At 49.0% G+C, this 18,895-nt stretch overlaps 1 long non-coding RNA gene across 1 annotated transcript in view; it reads right to left on the bottom strand.

Annotated features, from left to right (window-relative positions):
- LOC116595472 overlaps window positions 1-18,895 on the bottom strand; it is a 71,041-nt gene extending 52,146 nt beyond the window's left edge. The window contains exons 1-2 of the long non-coding RNA XR_004287696.1: window positions 18,873-18,895; window positions 17,799-17,893 (exon numbers count right to left, since the gene is read on the bottom strand). This is a non-coding gene — a long non-coding RNA (uncharacterized LOC116595472). The remainder of the gene's footprint in view (window positions 1-17,798; window positions 17,894-18,872) is intronic.

Raw genomic sequence — 18,895 nt, 5'->3', positions numbered from 1 at the left:
GCTTGTGTTCCCTCTGACGAAAAAATCTTTAAAAGAGAGAGAGTGGGAGAGAGACCTTGGAGAGCATACATTCAGCAGGGCAAGGGGTCAAGTGTCCTTTCCAAGCTGGAGATCCTTAGGATTCTACCAGAGTAAACTGTGAAGTTTAGCAAATGATGTTCACCTTACTTTCTAGCTGACTTTTTTCTTCCACACCGAATTTTGTGCAATAGGGTTGTACTTACTACTTTTCCATCAGTCTTTAAGAGAAGAAGGTTTTGGTTTAAAGCCACCTTAATTTCTATTTCCTTTCCCCAATCGGAAGTCCCACCAACGTGATCAGGAAGAAAACATTTTAGATGCAGTAGGGATCATTGGTTACGTTTTGTAACATCAATCACCCCTGTGCAAAGTGAAAAACGGTAAGTTTGTATTTTTCAGATCAGACTGCTAGAGAGAGACCCACCCTTTCCCTGCTGTACAGAGAGGAATAAAACACAGTCCCTCTTACACAGCAGCTCAGAGGCCGTCACACCAGGCAGGGGCTAGTATGCAGCACTAACTCCACCACATCCAGGAGAACAGAAAACCTCAAGCACCATCGGGGAGGCAGACCAGCCAGGGCCCACTCCTGGGCCAGTTTGAAGTTTCCCTACCCCCACTCTGGGGTTCTTAGTGTAGCCCTCCTTCTGTAACCTGTCCCCTAGTTTGCACCCAAGACATTCCTCTTCAAGAAATCGTTATCACCAGTGTCGTCACCATGTCATACCAAGAGACTATAAACTGCCTACGCATGACAGTATTCTTGCCCTGGGCAAGAATCATTTAAAATCCATGAAGCGGCACGTAAAGATGCCATAGCGAAGTGGGAAACACAACACATTGTGTCAGCTTCCAAGCCTAGCAAAGAGGAATGTGCAGGCACAATGATGCAAAAGCGATTTAGGACGAATAGTTGAAATGATCTTGGCTGAGCCTTATTTGAAGGGCAGGTTCTCCTTTTACCTTCTCCCATCATCGGCCTGTATTTTAAATCATGTATAAAGTGGGACTGATCTAGTTAATCTGATTCTTATTTAAAGTTGTCGCAGCCTGCTCACTCTGAAGGGGACATGCGGTTAAGAAGCTTCATAAAATGGCAGCAAGCCTCCAGCTTCACCTTCTTAGCCAGGGAAGGTTTGCTCACAGAATGGTCACAATAGCCCTCTGAAACAGGGATCACGTTAGTCCCCGTTTTGAGACTTAGTTTCATAGCTAGGACCTGGTAGAGCTGGGCCTCTCAATCCAGAGTCTCCGTCCTCCCCACCGGTAGGCCCTGGGCAGAGAGCTCCCTCTGTGTTTTGTTTGCCTTGATTTCCAAAGAGTATTCCAGCAACATCATGGAGGACGGGTCTGCAGGAAGACAGTCTGGAAGCCCCTGGGAAATGCTGCCCCCACCTCTGTGACAGGTACCGAGCCGGTAGGACTGGGTCAAGGGAGTTGAAGAAAAGAGGAGGAAGTTAGAGGAAGTTGGCAGAGGACAACTTGGAAAGTCACCATTGGAGAGGCTGAGAGAGAAAGGGGACACTAGGTCTAGGTAAGGACTTCAGGGGGTAGGGACTGGGGGAGGACAGCTCGGAAGGGTGGAGAAAGGGAAGGTGGAGGAGGAGGAAAGGACTGCCTATGAAGTACCTTTTGAACCTGTCCCTAAACCACTGGACACATGTGTCAGAAGGGTAAAGCAAAGATGGGGTGAAAAAACTGGGAAGGCCCATTTGGGCACACTCACAGTGATTTGAAAAGAATACCGTTAACCCAGTTCAACTCCTAACTGGATTATGGCTAAAGCTAGCTTCTGTTTTGTTGATTTTTACAGATCTAAATCTCTAAGGGCTAAGGTAGAATCAAGGGGAGAGCTAACCCTGCCTTTTACAAGGACCACCAAAGGGAAACCTATGTAGCCAGTTGTATCAAAACACCAAAGAGCAAGTCCTCCTCACTCAGGGGAGGCAAACAGAGCATTACCAAACCAGCTACAGCCAATGCCTGTGGCACGTGCAGAACAGCAGAGTGCTCAACGCCATACCTGCCTTCAGGAGCTACCAACACCCCTCCACACCTGGCATCAAAAACTTGCTACGGACCCGTGGGCTAAATGGGTCAGTCTGATGTGTCCTAACGAGTCCTGAAGTATCTTTCACAACACAGAACCTGGTCTTGTCTGGAAGCTGCCATGTTCTAGAAACTCTGTCATGTCTTCTTTTATTCACTTGGATAAAAGGGCTAGGATACATAATCATTTTTCCATTGTTTGAGCAGAACCCACTACAGCTGCTGAGAAGTGATAATTGAGTTTACCAAACGTAATTACCTCTACTCAACCAACCTCTTCTTCAGTGCGTGCTTCTCAGTCAGGAAGAACTAACACCACCTTGCACAAAGGACTCTTGCATATTTGAATGGCTTCCCAGGACTCTTTGAGTGGCGTATAATTACACTTAATTTAATTTTTTTGTCATTAGCCCCAGAGGCTTTGATCCAAGGTCTGCATTATTCTGATATAAAGAAAATAAAGCGCCACCTCAAATTAAATATTTGCTTTTGTGTAGAGTTTGCTGTTCATTGTACAGCTCCCCTTCTGCTGGAGTCTCTGGTTTCCAGCAGCCACTTCTCCATTTGGCTTCTTTTCCACTTCCTCATGTTTCCCAGCAGGTGTCAGGTCATCAGAGCCCGAGCACACTCAGGTTTCAGGGACGCTTCCAGACCCCAAGGTCCCAGAAGGTGACACACATGGGAATGGAACATTTCTGGTATTTTTCAGGCAAGGCCAGTCATCCTTAGACCTTGAATTTAGGGGATAGGACATTCTTGCTGAAAACATAAATTGGGGGGCACATGGGTGACTCAGTCAGTTGGGTGTCCGAGTCTTGGTTTTGGCTCGGGTCATGACCTCAGGGTCCTGAGATCAAGCCCTGCGTTCAGCCGGTGTGGGGCTCTATGCGAGGCAGAGTCTTCCTGAGATTCTCACCCTCTGCCACTCTCCCCCCTGACACAGCGCCCCTCCACTCCCCTTGCATTCACTCTCTAACAAATAAATAAATAAATCTTCTTTTAAAAAAATCCAATAAGTAAATAAATCTTAAAGAAGAAAAAAGAAAACACAAATTGTTGGAGAAAAAGTACAGCTCTCACCAGTTTGTTCCAGGTAATGTACCCAGCCCAAATCCCCTTCTGGCCAACTCTCCATGTTTAAACCAACCTTTATTGTGAGAGTTCCTTACACCTATTCCCACGGACCTAACAATATTGTGAAGCAAAGACACTGAGAGAAGTCACCAATATCAGGAGGCTACATGAAACATAGCCCAGAACAGAAGGGCAAAAAATGTGCAGAGGAACTTCAAAAAGAGGAACAAACTTACCAGGCCATTCTTCTTCAGCTTTTGGACATCCCTCTCCCTTGGTACTAAGCCAAGAATTGTACTGCCCCCAACTCCCCATTATCATGATTCTTTAGGGAACACCTGAACTCTCCCCAGTTTAAAGATTTTATTTATTTATTTGACACAGAGAGATCACAAGTAGGCAGAGAGGCAGGCAGAGAGAGAGAGAGGGAAGCAGGCTCTCTGCTGAGCAGGGAGCCCGATGCGGGACTCGATCCCAGGACCCTGAGATCATGACCTGAGCCGAAGGCAGCGGCTTAACCCACTGAGCCACCCAGGCGCCCTCCAGTTTAGACTGAGAAGTTTATCATCTCGACCCACTGATTTCCTTTTCACTCCAATTCCCAGCATCATCTCAGGAAAATTTTGAATCTATGTTAGTGACATCTAATATCCCCATCTCCAGGTCCTTAACATTCTCAGCTCCACTGACCTTCACCTCCCGTCTCTGTTGGGCTGCCCATCCCCCTGGAGGGTCCATCTTCTAGATTACAACCACTGAGAACCACTTCATCTTCGAAGTCCTAACCTCAACACTCACTCCCAGGTCGCAATCTGATTCCTCTAGCTCTCTCTCAGGTCCTCCCACCACACCTACTCTGTGACCTCACCTTGACCTCTGAACTCCTGACTCTACCTGCTTCTCTCCATATCTATCAGTATCTCTTGACTTCACTTCCTCCCCCATCTAGCCAAGACCCCACAGGGTTTGACTTCAGTTGTTAACTTGACAGCCACCTCAGCTCAATCATCTGCTTATCCTTCTAGCACTTGTACTCCATAAAACCCTAAACCAAGATTATCCACCTTCTATACCTAAGTTACCCTTAGGACTTCTGGAGAAAATCTCACCACAAGGAAGAATGGTACCCCACCAATTTATAGCATCAGCTATACCCCCATGGCTCTCAGCAATCCCTCCACAACTACTCCCATTACCCTCAGGGTCATTTCTGACTTTCATGTTTTTCCCCAAGTTCCCAGCTCAATTCTCTTCTCTCTTGGTTGAGCCTAATTCCTCTTTTGCAGAAACATAAATTAAAGCCTCTCAACTTCCTGCCCCTCCATTGCCACTCCTTAGAAACCTATCTACATCTCTGCTCCACATTACCCCTCCTCAGGAGAAAAGGCATTCTGGATGTTCAGATATGTCTGTTATCACTGGCTTATTTAAGGACTTGCTGCCATCAGGAACAATTTCCCTTCTAGAATTGCCAACCTAGGGGTTCTCACTGGATTCTTCTCTTCTTCTACAGACACATTTACAGGTCTTCTTTCAAAAGATTCTTCAACTCAACCCTCCCCTCACTTTCACATACAGTACCCTTCTCTCCCGCAGCTGGACTTCTAGGACATGGGGTCTACATTTCAACCTCCATTTTCTCACCTCCAATCCACTCCCCGGTGGGGACACTCGCGCTTTCCCCTCTCCCACACCACTGAAAATTCCCACTCAACATCGATATTTGGATGTCTAATGGGCAGTACAAACTCAATGTGCCCCAAACTAAACTTCTAATCTTTGAACCCAAACCTTCTTCACCCACAATCCTCACCATCTCAGTTGAGGGAAACAGCATGAGCAACTGGAAAGACGATAAGAAATTTGAAGTCGTCCTTTTCTTTGCCTCATACCCCAGAGCCCAACCCGTCTGGAATACTGGTGGCTCTACCTTCGAAATATATCCAGAATTTGACCCTTCTGACCACTGCCTATGTCACCATCCTGACTCAAGACACCATCATCTCTTGCCTGGACCATTGCAACAGGTCTCCCTCTTGCTCCCCTCCCCTCCCTACAGTCTATTATCAATGCAGTAGCCAGAATAATCTTTTTTTAAAGCATAAGTTAGACCATGCCATTCCTTGGCTCAAAAGTCTCCAGTGGCTCCCCAGAGTCAAAGTCCTTCCCATTATCTACCAAGCCCCCACTCTCTATCTTACCCCCTTGATGGGATCTCCTACAATCTTCCTCCCTCACTCACTCCCCTCTAGCCACACTGGCTTCCCTGCTATTCGTGGAACATGCCAGGCACATCCACCTTAAGCCCTGTTCACTGGCTAGGCCTTTTTTAAAGATTTCTTTTTTTAAGATTTTATTTATTTCTTTGACAGAGACAGATCAGAAGTAGGCAGAGAGGAAGGCAGAGAGAGGAGGAAGCAGGCTCCCTGCTGAGCAGAGAGCCTAATGTGGGACTCGATCCCAGGACCCTGAGATCATGACCTGAGCCGAAGGTAGGCACCCCAAGGCTAGGCTTTTTATCTGAAATACTTTTGCTCCAGAGAGTCAAATGGTCAACTTCTCACCACTTTCAAACCTTTGCTCTCATGTAACTTTCTGACCACCATATTTAAAATTGCAACCTCTGTCCAGCATTCCTGATTTGCCCTGTATATGTTCAACCTTTTCCCTTTATAGCAGTTACCCCCTTCTAGCACACTATAAAAATATTTAGTTGTTATGTAGTGTCTCCCCTCACTGGAATGAGATTATTCATTGATAGACCTCAATATCTAAGAACAACACCTGCCATCTTGTAAGCATTCAGTAAGTATTGGTTAAAAATAAATAGAATTACCAAGGTCACCAATGAACTTCTACCAGACCCCAAGAGAACTTCCCAGTCCTCACATTTTTAGATCTCTCTGCAGTTGTGACCCTGAGAACCACTGCATCTTCCTGGAACCATTCCTTCTTTTCTCCTCTTCTTTTCCATGAAGTATCAGTGGACCTCCCAGCTCTCATTGTTCTTAAACAAGATCATCCACTCGAAGTTTTAACCATCACCTGAACGCTGACTTACCGAAAATCTGTACCTTCAGACAGACCTCTCTCCCCCAAGTTTCAGACCTAGGTAACTAGGTGGTTCCCGGATAATCTCAAATTTGACAAGTCCAAATCTGCTGCTCTTTCAGAGTTCCCTTTCTCCATGAGCACTGTCTTGCCAAGACAGAAAGTGGGATGAATGCACATCACTCTCTCCCTCTCTCATGCCCCACATCCGATCATTCCGTCCCTTTGATTCCACCCCCACGAGTCTCGCTTCTCCAGCCCATCCTCCATGTCATGCCAGAACGGTCACTCCGTGAAATGGTTCCCCTGCTTCTCAGCCATCTATAGGGTAAATCAAAACCCTTTTCAGACAAGAATGCCAGGCTGTTCACACAGGCCCTCCACACCTACCTCACCTCTGTCCCTCCCATTCTCCACTCCAGCAGTCCTGAACGCACATTCACTGACTCCCCTGAATGTGCCCCCCAGCCTTTGCACATGCTCTTTGCTCTGCTGGTAGTCCTACCCCTGCCTATCTGATCCAATGACATCTCATTCTTCACTGTTCACTCAGGCACCACATCCTCCTCAAGCCTTGCCCCAAGCAACCTAAAGCATTCCACCCATTCTCCAGCTACATTCTGTCCATGCCTCTACGGAGGCAATTACCTTGAGGTTTTGTAATCCTAACAAAATTCCCTACCAACCTCCCACCGTGGTTGTGAGCATCTAGTGATAACAGGGGAAAGGTCTGATAAGCTATAATACCTCAAACGGATGTTGGTCATGGAAGGAGACAGGAGCCCAGGAGGGAGGGAAGCAATGATCTGAGTACCACACAGTGAGATTAGTGCTATCATAGAGCTGTAGATGTGGAAACTGAGGCTCAGAGACCCTTGGAGCTCCACTGAGGAGCAAGGAGCAAGATGACTTGAATCCCAGCATATCCTGGTGACTGAGGAGTTTCTGTCAGAGATCAAGAATGGGAAACAATCCCGTCTTGTGCGTTGGTTAAACAAAAGCAGTGTAACATAAGGAATCTGTGCTTATGTGTAAAGAGTGGGAGGAAAGGGCGCTACGCTGGGCTGTAGGGAAGGATGAGCAGAAGCCTGCCACGTGACTTGTCCGCCAAGGGAGCTGCCACCTCTACTGTGGGCAGGATGACAGAGAATTGAAGCCCATCACACAGAATCCTTGAAATGAAGAACACCCCACCAAACGCCCAATCCCAGGACGGGGGAGACCCCGCCACCCACCAGTGTGCTAAGACACCCATGGGGCTCATGGCTGGACATCAGGTCACAACCGCGAAAACATCCACACCCCCAAAGCATGCTGGCCGCCAGCAAGAACTGACACAGCCTGAAGACCGCCTCCCCTTCCGCCCCACCTCCACACATCTCATGGGTCCATCTCATGACAGAAACTACTTTCAATCCAGAATTCTAGGAGCAGGGGAATCTGGGAAATGCCATTTTTAGCCTTTCCAACCTCTCAGGTACGGGAAGGTGCACGGAAGGGGTCTGAAATGGATGCCAAGTGCCAATCCACCACACAGCACAGAGAGGGAAATGCATGAAATGATACACATCTTACTACCGCAAAGTTCCTCTCGGGGGAGACAGCGTGTTGGTTGTTTTAGGACAAAGAACTAAAGGACATTTTAGTTCCTGGGGAAAAGATAAAGCTTTTCCTACTAAGAACTGCTGACAGACCTTTCTCCCGTGGAGGTGTTCCTCAGTGGATGTTGGGATATTACAGGCTGTGTCCTCAGTGGAAGCTGGAGAGAAGATACGGGGGAGCATTCACGGCTAGCTTTTAAAGGACATGAATTAGGACTTCACCGGTCCCTGTATCTGTCATTAGGTGTCCAGCCCTTAGATTGGCCCAGGGATTTGCAGAGGGGCCTGGGCACTCGAAGCCCCTTCTACCACAACAGTCCATTTTTATCCTAAGTCCACATAAAATTTCCTTTGGGGAAAAAAATTAAAAAGCACTGAATTGCTTTTTTAAATGTTTGAAAATGAGTCTTTGACCATGTCTCTTCAAAATTATTTCTTAGAACCAGCTCACGGTAGGAGCCAAACAATGGGCAACATGAGGGTTGATAGTGGCTCACAAGACCAGAGCTCTGTTCAGCTGATCAAGGCTGATTCAAAAGCTTCTGAGGGGCCGGAGACGGCCAATGTTGATGTGGTCTTTCCAGACAGCAAAGTCTATGTGTTTTTCTCCAACATCACCCCCATAGCCCAGGCCCAGGCCGGGACCGTGACACAAAATGTGACAAAAATGTCAGGATATGAAAGGGGCTTGGAGATCCTCCAGCCCACTACCGTCACTTGACAGATGAGAAGACTGACGTCTTGGGGGAGGGAGGCACTGGTCAGCCGCAGAGCTGGGCCCTCCCTCCCCCACCAGACTCCTCCTTGTGGGTGCTCACACCTCTGGCCACTTCTTCATTTCATCAGTGTCCTGCCTGCATCTGCGACTCTCTTAGAATCGAAATGCACACCTCACAATGCTAGCAGTGTTCTCCTGCAGGCTGCTGAGCACTGACGAAAGATTAGGGATTCCAAGAAAACTGCCGCAAATAAATGTCTCCATCCATCATATGAGCAGCTGTCTGAAAGGGCCTGAACCACAGACACAAAATGCCCCCTGCTGCCTTTTGCTCCCCCCCCCCGCCCCAAAATGATCTACCATTCTTGCTGTCTCTCTCCTCCTTCTTCGGCAGAACTCCTGGCCCCTGCTTCCCACAGAGGCCTGCCAAATGTGGCTAGACTTTCTCCCAACCCAGGAAAAACCACTGAGGTTTGGCTTTGCAGGGAGAGGAACACCAGCTCCCAGTGACGCTAAGCCCAGGCATGGCTAGGATCTTTCCACCTAGGCCAAGGTCAGATCTCAGCAGAAAGCCAGGCCAGTCGGCCCAGTTTCTCAAACTGTTTGGTACCTAGAGGCCGAGTCCTGACACAGGGTCAGGGTGGAGAGCATCTTCTGAAAGGACAAGGAGCCCAAAGCGGTGGAGAGAGCCTGCTGGAGGAGACCCGTGGATCAGGAGCTTTGGCTCTCCTTCTCACAGTTACGGCTTCTATCTGGCCACATGAACCCAGTCACTCCAGGTGGAAGAACTTAAGGCTGATTTTCTCCCCACACCAGGCTTTCCCCCAGGGCCAGTTTCTGCCATGGTACCACCATCTCCTTGCCTCAGGCCTGAATTCAGCCAAGTGCCATTGACCTTCATGCATAATGGGTTTTCTAGCGGTCCTTTGGGCGCACCATCTTACCCTCACGCATCCTCCTCTCTGTCCCATAACTTACAACAGTCTCCTACATGGCTACCCTTGGTCTCTCCAACCCTCTCTTAACACACAAATGGCCACAACAATCTTCCTCACACGACTTGGCATGGGATCCTTGCTCATAAACTTGTAATATTCCCCCAAAGTAATGAGCCAGGACATCAAGGCCTTCCATAATTAGATCTTATACCAAGCTTCCAGACTGCCTCCCCATTATAGGCATATTGCATGAATGTACACACACACACTTCTGATTAAGCCAGAATGATGTATTTCCTGGGACTGTTCCCAGAAAATGTCCCATGGATTCTTGCCACTGTGCCATTGTTCTCACCATTTCCCCATCTGCCATACCCACCCCCATAATGTGCATGGCCTACATCCCTGTCACCCTTCTGCCGCTCCCTCCTTCTTGCACCTTGGTCCCTCTTCCAGGCCCCGTGGAGAGCCCTGTCTGTCCTGAATGCATACCCCATTCGTCATCGGCACCACCTGTCGGGATGTGGCCTCCCGCCAACCGGCAAGTTAGGACAAGTGTTGTTATGCCCATTTTGCAGAGTGGAACCTGTGTCTCAAGAGGTAAGAGATCTGTCCCCTCAGGTCTGCATGGCAATGGGTCATTTCAGCAGAACTAGTCCTGGTCTCCAGCCCAGCTCTCCCCGGCTACCCCTACAATGCCAGAGGCAGAGGAGCAGAAAGAAGGGGGGGAGGTGGCACTCACGCTCCAAAGACCCTGAGGGGATGCAGTGAGTAATGGTTGGCTCCCCAGTCAGCCAGAAAAAATAGGGCATGCTCTGCGGGAGGAGGCCTCCTGCCCAGCGCCCTCTGTGGAAGCAGCCACACCTAGGCCAGAGGTGACTCCATGTAAACGGCCCCAGTGCCCTGTGAGAGAAACACGAGGGGGCAGTGTTTCTGGTTTCCTGGGAGGTAGCTCGGACTCAGGCAAAGGCCATCTTTGCCGATTTCTGGGTTTTCACGTTGACTTGGGGGAGTTCCGCACCGTTTGTCAGACCGTGTAGGAAAACAGTAGCCAGGCCTACAGAACAGGGCGCCTTTGTCCACAGCGGACACCCTGGCCTGGAGCCCAGCTCAGCTTCAGGGGAGGATTTAGGTCAGAAGGAAAATGGGGGTGGGGATGGCTGCAGCCTTAAAATCTGGTTTAGCCCAAGATTAGGGAGCTGTTTTCCTCTTCCCACGGTCGCACCCACATCCCCTGAAGCAGGGAGCTGGGGAGATCTGGCCTTAACTTAGTAATACGACAGACTCTGGGGAGAAAATATTGGTAGGCCTGATTAATGCTGGGGGGGTTGGGGAGAGGAAGCTGTTTGGCAAATGCCTACCATGCTAGCAAGTCCCCAGGCTATTTTGTGGGACTGCCTCCTCTTCCAGTCAGCTCAAGTCAGAAACTGTTACTTACCTCTTTGGAGTGTGCAGACCTGTGCGGAGGTGCAGAGGGGTAACCAAAGAGAAGCTTCCAGCCAACCACAGAGGCGGCCCCAGAGCTGGGAAGGATTTCCAAAGAAATGAGCTTCACGAGGCAAAAACGAATGTTGTCCTGAGTCCTTCAGAGTTTGAGGACTGTGTCTGCTTTATATTAAGTTCGTTTTCCACAGCGTTCGAGAAACTACTCCAACAGCGTTTATGAGGAGCAACCCCCTGACGACCCGCTGTCATAATTTCCCTTCAAAGACATTTTCCTAAAAACTCTTCACAGGGATTGGCCAAAAGCCAGTTCTTATCAGCCATGCGCATTTATAGGGTCAGCAAATGGGTTTCAGGTTCTAGCGTCTTTTACAAAAAGGGGTCAACTACGCGGGTCTGACTCTGAGGGCCGCCAGGCTTTTCTGCTGGCCTCGGCTGCCATCTGCTGGACAAAAGTGGTACTGCCTCCAGGGAGAGGCCTCTTCCTTGGGCAGAGGTTTCTGGAGCGAACTTGAAAATCAGCCAGCGGAGGGCCATTAAAAAAAAAAAAAAAAAAAAAAACCTTTAAGGGCCGGGCGGAGAGCGCACTCATTGATTTCACGTGCTGCAGCAAACTGCACTGAACGATATAGGATGTTGTTGTTGTGTTTTAACCCTCTCCAATGTGTCTTGCCTTCCTCATTACTCAATAAACAGGTGGTTGAGCCGAAACTGTGTGTCAGATGCCGGGCTAGGTGCTGGGGGAGAGAGATGAGTCAGTCTTTGTCAAGAAAGAAAGAAAGAACGAAAGAAAAAGAACGAACGAAATAAAGAACAAACGAAAGAAAGAAAGGAAGGAAGAAAGAAACTTTGATAGGAAGGAAGGAAGGAAGAAAGAAAATATTTTTTCTATGAACCTAAAATGTCACAAGAAAACAAAAAAAAAAAGTCCAGAAACACCTGAGAACCATTAGTAACATTTCAAGGTGATTCGTGTCATGAGGGAGGTGTACCACATGCCACAAGACCCCCAAAAGAAAAATCTGCTTGGGGCAGAAAGAGGAAATGGTCTCCCCGGGGAAACTGAGAAAGTGACATTTGAGGGGTAGCAGCAATAAGGGAGGGCCTAGAAGGCTCAAGAAAGTCTCGCTGAGTCCCACCACTCCCTTGTTCCCCATCGTGGTTCAAACACCTAACGGGGACCCCGGCCGGGTGTCTAGAGCGGGGGAGAGAAGCGGGGTCATGGGATCCGGCTGAAGGCGTCTCGTGGAGGCTGCGGGGACCCTGGCTCTCAGTCGGCAGGTGTGGGACGACAGTGAGGACCGTGACCAAGAGCGAGGAAAACGCCAGGCTGGGTTTGGATCTCAATTTGCCTCTTCACAGCTGTGACGTGAGCAAATCACTTAACATCTACGAGCCACCCTTTCTTGCCGCGCACCTACGGGTGATGGGCATCCCTCCGGAGGAAATGAAACGCGGGCCTTCATGAATGGCTGCCGAGCCCGTGTCAGCGCCTGGGGCCAAGGACCTGTACGGCTCTGTGCTCGCGCGTTCCCAGAGGCTCCCCCAAACACCTCCCGGGTCTTTGTTTATGAGGTTTCCCCCCCACACCCCCCACCCTTAATCTCCTCTCTGGAACACAGACGTCCATACAGCCAGTGCTATCCGATGTGGGTTGACACCGGGCATGCTCCGGATCTGGAACCCCTTCCAAGGGTCCTGTGGGCCGGCTCTTCTGGGTGCCCTTCTGATAATTCTGCAAATGGTCAGAATTAGGAATCTGAAAAACTCCAGGCCGAAAGCCTCCCGGGGAGGCCCCGCTCGGCCACCAGGGGGCAGTATTGACCAACAGCTGCTTCACAGAGTTGGCTCCCCTCCTAGGGTTGCCGGGGAGGCCCCGGAGGGTGCCCCGCACAAAGGTGAAGAGAGGGAAGCTTCTTCCTGGAATACATTTATTTGACGGTAACTCTCATGAAATGAAAGAAGAGGGTCAGATGAAACATTCAAAGAGGCTTTTTTTTGAGAGCAGCATCGACGATGTCCGGGGAGACCTTCCATCGCCTCCGCCTGCACAGTCCGGAAGGCCAGCTGCGGGCAGTTCCGAAGAGCGGGTACCCCTCTGCCTGGAGAGGGAAACCACCGCAGCAGGCGTGTGCGATGCAGGGCAGGCTTAACTGCCCCGCCTTTACACACAGAAGCTGCACCTTGGAGGGGTTTTGATCACTTGCCAAGGTCTTGGCTTAGCTAGCAGCACCATTTGAGCCCGAACCCCAGGACCTCCATGACCAGAGCAGAACATTCTCCGCCGCACTCCACTCGTCCCTTTCGCTGACCGCAAATGAATGAATCAGAAGAGGTTACTGAGAGCCTCGTGGCCCAGGCTGGAGTCTCCACAGCCCCTTCCTGCTCTGAATGAGGGAAATCTAGAATCTCGGCCTTCAGGATGCTCTTCATGGGAATCTTCCTCCTATCGGCAGCTCCAGTCTGGTGAGGGCATAAGTGCGCCTATATTCTGGCTTCTCCGAGGTTGCCACAGGTGGCCTCTGCTTGAACAAACCCCGGATGTGAACGGCCACTGGATGTGCATTCCTAATAGATGGGAGGAAAGCAGCTTTGTGAAATTATGCACAAAATTCCTTTAAATGGCAGAGTTCCCATACCCATCACCCTACTTCCCAAGCATTTAAAATAGAGTCACACATATAAGAGTTTACTTTACACGTAGCTCTATGGAAATTCATCAGCTGCTGATTCACCCACATCAAAGTAGAGGGATCAAACCAGGAAAATGGGTAGGAAGTGAGGCCTCTGGTTCTGCTGGGTGTGTAAAGACAAACAGGAGAAGGCATAGCTCCTCGTCACTCTGGCCTGCCCGTCTATGTGATACTAGTCAGAAGGGAACCGCTGCCTGCCCCAGCAAGGGGCAGCGTGAGCAAGGCAGCGGGCCCTGCCCCACCCAGCCTCTCACCTAGCCGGAGAGATGGGACAAACACCACATCACTTTAACGCCAAGCAGCCAGAGACACAAAGCACCTAGTTTCACAGGTGGCAGTAGCCAGGATGGACCCTAGAGGTTGGAGGGCACTGTCGTAGTTGGAGATAAAGGAGAGAAGGTTTTGTGGGCTCAGGACACTGCCAACAAAAAGCCCGGAACACAGGCAGGCTAGGGTATGTGGCATTCCTTCTCTCTCCATCCTGATGACGTGTTCCACAAGGAGAAGAGTTGCCTCTGAGGATTCGTGGTGCTCTCATCTGTACCTAACACAGGGTCAGGAACGGGGTGCATTACTGATTTGCGAGAACTTCTCAAAAGACAGGACATTCCCCAGGGCACTGGGGCAGGTATGTTGAAAGGGAACTGAATTCCTGGTATACTCACACTGTGCCCGTTATTAAGTTACTGGCTCTCGGCTGCAAACCCAGCCTTCATTGCCCTGGTCCCTGTGCAGACGCCAGAGCCTAGAAACGCCGCTGCGCAATGTGATGCTTTGTCAGGAGAGGGCGCCAGAGAGACATCGCAGAAGGAAGGTAGGTCTTCCTCTTTGCTTACTCCCTCCATGCTGCAACGCTTGGTGGGGACAGCCGGTGATTCAACGCTGCTGAGAGTCTCAGGGACACCTCAGGGGCAGCTTCACAACAAGTTGAGGTCCTCTCCAGTGACTTCCTGCTAAGTTCAACACCAAACCCTAAGCAGCTGCCTGGTGAGTTCTGTTGACATCCCATTAGGTAGTTCCCCGCTTGCCAGCCTGGATCTACTTGACCTTGGCCTTAGTAAAGTTTTACATTGTTCAGTGGCTCCAGCCAGACCCTCTTCAGTGAGACCTGAACCTCAGCTCCCCCACTTTATTCCTTCCTGTAGTTTTTAGAGTTCTCTTTACCCCTCAGTAGGCATTCTTCTGCCACTGGTTCATAAATGATTCTTTACCATCTGCCTTCCCTGTTGGAATTACCGTGTGGTTTCTGTGTCCTGATAAGGCTCTGAATGATAAAACACTCCTGCACACGCCTTCACACACATCTCTGCGTTGTCTTTGGAGGCACCCTCCTCCACAGCTCCTTGCTCCTTCCCCAGGTGGATTCCCACCCCTGCAAAACTCTGAGCACCTCGAAGGACTTCCTCCTCTTGAACAGCCCCTGTATCAACCAGGGTTCAGGCAGGAACACGGGAATGATCCCAAATATTTCAAGCAGGAAGGAATTTGATACAGGGACTTTGGTGCTTAACAGACTTCCCCTGTTCCTGTCGCTGTGGGGAGGTGACTTGACCTCTCTGAAACTCAGTTACCACCTCTAGAAAGATGGAGATCATAATGGCACCTAACTCACGGGGCGTCTCTGAAAAATTACGTAGTAGAGTCCATGAAAGATTCTCTGCACCCAGCACATGCTTAGGGCTCGAGAAATGTAAGCTCTTATTGGAGTTATGACGATGACTCTCTAAATGGACCAGCACACCTGCGCTCAAGGGCTGAAAAGCCACGACACGGCTCTGGGGCAGCCAGGAAGGGAAGAAGACATTTCAGCAGTGAGACTTCCTTCCCAGACTGAAGTAAAGTCTATTGCAGAGTGGGGAGGGAGTCAGAGAAGGGTGGGTGATGTGTAGGATGACAACAACCCAGTGGCTCCAGGATCCCTGCCTATTCTCAATTACGATGAACGTCCTTCACCTACACTGAGCAAAACTCTCTCATCCAGGTTCATTTTAAAATTTTTTAAATCTTTTTTTTAAATTTTTTAAAAGATTTTATCTATTTATCTATTTATTTGACAGACAGAGATCACAAGTAGGCAGAGAGAGAGGAGGAAGCAGGTTCCCTGCCGAGCAGAGAGCCCGATGCTGGGGGGGGGGGCGGGGGGGAGGGCTCCATCCCAGGGTCCTGGGATCAAGACCTGAGGCGAAGGCAGAGGCTTTAACCCACTGAGCCACCCAGGTGCCCCCATTTAAAAAATTTTAATTGAAAATGTATAAGCACACGATTTTTTTCAAAACATCACAGTACAAAATGCTATGCAGTTCAGAATGTCTCCGTCCCACCCCAAAGCCCCAATCCCTCAGCTCTCCCAGCTCAGAGACAGCACCATGAACCAATTTACTGTGTATATTTCCAGGCATATTTTAGGCATACACAGTATAATGTGTTTTCATCTTTTAATACATATGGGAGCCCTGTTTTTGCTTTTCCACTGAATAATATATCTTGGAGAGCATTCCATATTTGCACTGATGCCTCCCCCCCTTATTCATTTTTTTCTCAAGTCTTACTCTTTTTAAATATGCATAGTATTCTTTTTTAAGATTTTATTTATTTATTTTAGAGAGAGAGAGAGAGAGAGCATGACTGCAGGGGAGAAGCAGGGAGCCTGATGTGGGGCTTGATCTCACGACTCCGGGATCATGACCTGAGCCAAAGGCAGATGCTTAACTGACTGAGCCACACAGGTACCCCCAAACGTGCATAGTATTCTTGCCATAGGCATAGCACTTATTATTTAAGCAGAGCTCTTCTGGTGGAAATTTAACATTTTCTTTTCCTATCATAAACAATGTCATCATATCTATTGTACATATTGACTTCTTTATTTTCACGACAAAAAAATAATCTCACCTCTTAGAGCTGGAGCCCGAACACCTGTCCCTATGATCTAATATAAAAAATGCCAGGGAAGGGGCGCCTGGGTGGTGAAGCCTCCTCCTTCGTCTCGGGTCATGATCCCAGAGTTCTGGATCAAGCCCTGCATCAGGCTTTCTGCTCAGCAGGGAGCCTGCTTTTTTTCCTCTCTCTGCCTGCCTCTCTGCCTACTTGTGATCTCTGTCTCTGTCAAATAAATAAATAAAATCTTAAAAAAAAAAAAAAATGCCGGGGAAGGAGACGGGAAACCTGCATTCCAGTCCTGTCGCAGCCAATAATGTCCTTAGCATTCAGACACCAATCTCTTTCCCTCCCTGTGTAACTCAGGTTCCTTGCTTGTCAGGCAATAATTGTACCTGCTTTAAAACGGCCTCACCAGGGCATTCTGAGAATCAAATGAGACAACGGACGTGAAAGCTTGTGAGTGCTGTGCTAATATCCAAGACTCTCATCTGGTTATCAGCCAAACCTCGAATTGATTTGTTGCTCTGTGAAAGCGCCCATAAAAAACATGGTGCCTGCCACACCCGGTACCCCTTCTAAAGGAAACCTCTGCCCCGCTCCCCCGCCCCACAGCTCCTGCTTGAGGACAACCCGAGGCTGCCTTGTCCCTCCCTGCCTTCCCCCATCTTCCACTTTTCCACCTCAGGGCTGAACCTGGCTGAGCATGCTGGGAGCACCGCAAACTTCCCAGTGGCTAGAACAAGGAGTTCTACCCAGAGAGAGACAAACCGAGTCATTCTGACTCTTGCCTTTGGAAAAGTCTATCAGGAAGTCACAAGTGAGTAAGATAGGACAAGCATAGGACAGGAGACGCAGATGGAGGCCACACAGCCAGCGTCCCAATGGGCCATTCCAAGCTGCAGTTACCAGGAAGCTGAAATTGAGAGGAAGTGGAAACCCCAAATACACCAAAGCTATGATGTAGGGGGAACGTGGCAGATGCTGGTGAGAAGTGAAAGGACACAGAGACGCAGAACCACCAGAACCTGCATGTTACAGCAGGGACAGAGCAGGTACAGTTCCACAGCTCAGCGGCTAAGCCCAGCATGGAACGGCCCTGGGGAGGCCCAGGCCTCCCCAGTCCCTGCTGGGCTCCCATGTGGTCCCATCTCCTCTGCTCCCTCATGTGGCTTTACTATAACCTGCCTTTGCCTGGGCCAGGTGGCAGAGGGGAGACCCTCTTCATGCTGCCAGGAGTCCCAAATCAACCCAAGGCTCATGAGACCCACATCCGCAGCTTCCTGCAGAGTTCCCTAAAGGGGGTGTGTGTGTGTGTGTGTGAGGCTCTTACCTTGGGGCAGGAGAAATGAGAGTCCTAGACTCCATTTTGCTTTGGAATATGCAGCTCTGCTAATGAATGAAGGCAGTTTCGTGGAGGTCGGCCTCCTGAGAAAAGGTCAGGGTGGAGAGGGGCCGAGAGCAGACGCGGAGAGGAAAATGGCTAAGAACGAGCAGTTGAGATGACACTCATGCAAATGCTTCTTTCTTACCTGAATTCCACCTACCCTCCATGGTACCTCTTCCACCAAACCCTTCCCAGCTGCTTCAGCCATCTTGGACGGGTCTTCTTAACTACAGTGACTGACTACATTGCCTTATAGGTCCCAATACTTCATCATCCTGCCCTGTAGCCATTCAACCTACAGCTTTCTAGTTCTTTCCACTAAAAAAGCAAAACACATTTCTCCCCTTTTCTTGACTTTGATTTTGGCTCTATGGTCACCTTATATTATTGGCCAAAGCCAATAGTATAAGATGAAGTGATGGTGTACCAATTCCAAGGACTCTTGTGCTTTTTCTGTTACCATGAAGAGAGCATGCCTAGGTTAACCCACTGTTCCCAAGAAGAGGATGAGGCACATGTGGAACGAAGTTGCTTTGGACAACCCTCCTAGTTGAGCCCAGCCTAGATCAGCCAACTCTCAGATGCCTGAACTAAATAAATGTTAATTTTTTATACCACTGACATTCTATGGTTGGTTGACAGATAACTGATACAACTACCCAGAGCACATATTGTGCTTTTTAGTACTTTGTTATTTTTAATGACAGTGCATTATTTGGTCATGCATCATTGTTTCTTTGGGTAGGTCCCTCCTCATTAACATCAGACTTAGATAGAAAGAAAGAGAGAAAGAAAGAAAGAAAGAAAGAAAGAAAGAAAGAAAGAAAGAAAGGATCTCCACTTAAATTTGAATTTCTGGAAAACAGGGAATAATTTTTTTTTACTGTAAGTGCATTCCATGCAATTTTTAGAACACATTTACACAAAAAAATTACCTACTTGGCATCCAAATTTAACTGGGCATCCTGTGTTTATCTAGCAATCCTACTTCCAGTGCTTGAGGCTATCTCAGCATCTTACCCAGGAACTCTGATCCTGTTCCC

Source organism: Mustela erminea, chromosome 7 (assembly GCF_009829155.1).
Source record: "Mustela erminea isolate mMusErm1 chromosome 7, mMusErm1.Pri, whole genome shotgun sequence".
Lineage (NCBI taxonomy): Eukaryota > Metazoa > Chordata > Mammalia > Carnivora > Mustelidae > Mustela > Mustela erminea.
The sequence above is the reverse complement of the archived record's forward strand: the minus strand, read 5'-3'. Positions and strand labels throughout refer to the sequence as shown.